Here is a 3,721-nt window from a genome sequence, read left to right on the forward strand (position 1 = left end):
AATATGTCTCTCTCTGTCCGCAGTTCAATTACATTGTTGCCGTCACGTCTTGACCGTCTTATATATAAAATAATACCGAAATCTAGTAAACCTTCGAGCATTCAGGAAGGGACAGGATCCTTCTAGAAGTTCATGACGTGTTACTAGAGTCACGTGACTTCCGCTGTCGTAACAATATACACTAATGGAACAATACCGAATTCAATGTGGATTTAAACATTATTGTAAATTACTTTACACGTATTGTGTAGTTACTTATTTTTATAACGTAATAGAAATTTGATAGGTTGAGTTTATACGTACTATAATTTTACACAACCATTATACAGACATATAATAAAGAATGTATCATAAATATAATAGAATGAATTTATATGCAGATAATTGTCCATAACTACGAATTAAAAATAAAACATATTATAAAGAAGGTAATAGTTTAATAGGTTTGTATCCAGCATCATTGGCTATAGTTTCACATTAGCGATAAAACATGAGCCTAGTAGTTAGTATGCCCAGATGAAAATCAAAGAGTTTGAAGTTCGCGTTCCATTGCCACAAGAACGCACTCCGCACTTTGGAGCTGTGGATGCATCGTAAGAATAACGATCAAATCCAACTATTCGGCCAGGTCAGAGCAGCCCAAGAATTGTTGGTGAGGGATGTTGACCACCTTCCTTCCCTCAAGTCTATCAGTTGAGAATTAGAGGCAGATATACGCAAACAGTCGTTGTGTAACACTGCGCAAAAATGAAATTATAAAACAAACCGAAAGGCCTATCGTAAAGAGAGTCATCGAAAATTAATAGGTTGTGGTTATACGTTAGCAAGAAAAACATATCATAATATGTTTTCTTTAGTGAGTAATTTGTCATTTTTGAATTAAATCTATTGTGTAACTGTTATTTATTTAGTATCAATTTAATTTATTTTCCAGATTGGATTATAATTTACAAATGAATGATCCTTCTACGGTATAAAAGTATATTCAGGTTGAGTTCCAATTCACAAAGTGGGCTTAGTATGTTTCAGTAAACCTAAATCTATAAGCAAGAGTTTATTATTATTTTAATGTTCAACGATTACAATTTTATTATTAAGCACTCGTATCAGGCAACAAACAGTTTAGCTGTAGTTATATGAATTTCTTGCCTGGCTCGTGCAATACGTGAAATAACAATAACTGGCAAATAAAGTAAAATTTCCATTGTAGCGGGTTCTTTGGGAGTATCCGACAAAAAGAACAATGGAAAGTCCAGTTCACTTAACAATAACAATAACGTCCTCTTTCTTCATCTTTAAGCTCCTCGTTTAGCATAACCAATGTTCACTGATAGGCCTAACTTCGCAAATAAAGTACATCTAGCAGATTTCCTAATTTCGTATCTCTATTTGTCCCTCGAAATATAGACTCAAGTAATGGCAGTCAATTAAATAGCCCGCGTTCCGTTACTACAAACAAATAAAAAATCGCGCTCCACACTTTGGGCCATGGGTGCACATAAGGGTGACGGTCAAATCCTACTATTCGGTCAGAGAAGAGTAGTCCAAGAGTTGGCGGTGGGAGCTGTTGATTAACTCTTTCCGTCTATCAGTTCAAAATCAGGCACGGTTAGCGCAGGAAGTTCTTGAAAACTTAGCGCGAATATCCGAAAAAAAAACAACAACAACAAAAAACACTTACACACTCTAGTCTAATTTGCTTTCTATATATGTTCCAAACAGTTTCTTAAACTGTAAAGAAAGTATCAAACACTCATGCCCATCTATTTACGTTACACTTCCTCTCGACTAATTACTTCGTAGTTCGATTGTCTTGGCTTTTCTTCGAGAAAAACCCAAATGTTTGTATACAGTTAGATGTTGTTGTTGTTTGTTATTAAGCACAAAGGGCTATCTGTGCTCTGCCCACCACTAGTATCTAAACCCGGTTTCTAGTGGTATAAACCCGCAGACATGCCGCTGTACCACTGGGGAGCTACAGTTGGATACCCACTTCTTATTCTTCCAAAATGTTTATTTCTTACTTAGGTGAGTTCAATGGTATTTTCTATGCTTCTTTCTCCTAAAACATCTGTACTGTCTTTGCTTGTTAAACGTTTTTTGTTTTGAAAATCTACACTTAAACACTTTTTGAAATTCTCACTGTTTCTCGTCAACATTTTGTATTTGTAGCACCTGTTGAATACTATGTCTCTGTTAATATAATCTTTAATGAAAATTATGGGTACTACTATATCGTGTGGTCTACAAAGATATTTACAATATAACGTGCGGTCTACACAGATACTATCATCATCACCGTTTTAATGATTCATTAAAACATAATTTCTTCCTAAACGATATATATCTATCTACGTTTTTGTTCAGCAAATAATAATACTTTAATAAGTTGTGTGTTCCAAAAGAGTACCTTAAATTTAGGTTATAATTGTGCTAGTTGTGTTTGTTGGAACTTATTTCATTCCGATTATATTTGCCCCCAAAAACGTTATGTGATGGTATTTTTTACTTTATTAGTTTAAAAGCGTTATTTATAATAACTGGCGCCAATTACAAGTAAACGAAAGTTAAAACGGTGATTATAATAATATCTGTGTAAACCGCACGCTATAGTAGCACTAAATTATGTATTTTCATCATCTGTTGGGATCCTCGGTCTCTATTAGTTGGTAATGTAAACTGTATTTGCTCTATCTATTGAAATTACTCGTCTCTAGTAGTTCGTAATGAAGATTCTATATTCACTCTATTAGTTCCTAATGAAGATTCTATATTCACTCTATTAGTTCGTAATGAAGTTCCTATATTCACTCTATTAATTCCTAATGAAGATTCTATATTCACTCTATTAGTTCCTAATGAAGATTCTATATTCACTCTATTAGTTCCTAATGAAGTATTGTATATTCACTTTATTAGTTCGTAATGAAGATTCTATATTCACTCTATTAGTTCCTAATGAAGATTCTATATTCACTCTATTAGTTCCTAATGAAAATTCTGTATTCACTCTATTAGTTCCTAATGAAGTTTCTATATTCACTCTAATAGTTCATAATAAAGATTCTATATTCACTCTATTAGTTCCTAATGAAGATTCTGTATTCACTCTATTAGTTCCTAACGAAGTTTCTGTGTTCACTCTATTAGTTCCTACTGAAGGTTCTCTATTCACTCTATTAGTTCGTAATGAAGATTCTATATTCACTCTATTAGTTTGCAATGAAGTTTTTATATTCATTCTATTAGTTTGCAATGAAGTTTTTATATTCGCTCTACTAGTTTCTAATGAAGTTTCTATATTCACTCTATTAGTTCCTAATGAAGTTTCTATATTCAATCTATTAGTTCCTAATGAAGATTCTGTATTCCCTCTATTAGTTCCTAATGAAGATTCTGTATTCACTCTATGAGTTCCTAATGAAGATTCTATATTCACTCTATTAGTTCGTAATGAAGATTCTATATTCACTCTATTAGTTCCTAATGAAGATTGTATATTCAATCTATTAGTTCCTAATGAAGATTCTGTATTCCCTCTATTAGTTCCTAATGAAGATTCTGTATTCACTCTATGAGTTCCTAATGAAGATTCTATATTCACTCTATTAGTTCCTAATGAAGATTGTATATTCACTATATCACTGTTAGTTCCTAATGAAGATTCTATATTCAGTATATCACTGTTAGGTCCTAATGAAGATTCTATATTCAGTATATC

General features: G+C 32.6%; 1 protein-coding gene across 1 annotated transcript in view; it reads left to right on the plus strand.

Annotated features, from left to right (window-relative positions):
* LOC106466388 (transmembrane protein FAM155A-like) overlaps positions 1-3,721 on the plus strand; it is an 88,549-nt gene that overhangs the window by 42,967 nt on the left and 41,861 nt on the right. The gene's annotated exons all lie outside the window — the stretch shown is intronic.

This window comes from Limulus polyphemus, unplaced genomic scaffold, assembly GCF_000517525.1.
Source record: "Limulus polyphemus unplaced genomic scaffold, Limulus_polyphemus-2.1.2 Scaffold2245, whole genome shotgun sequence".
NCBI lineage: Eukaryota > Metazoa > Arthropoda > Merostomata > Xiphosura > Limulidae > Limulus > Limulus polyphemus.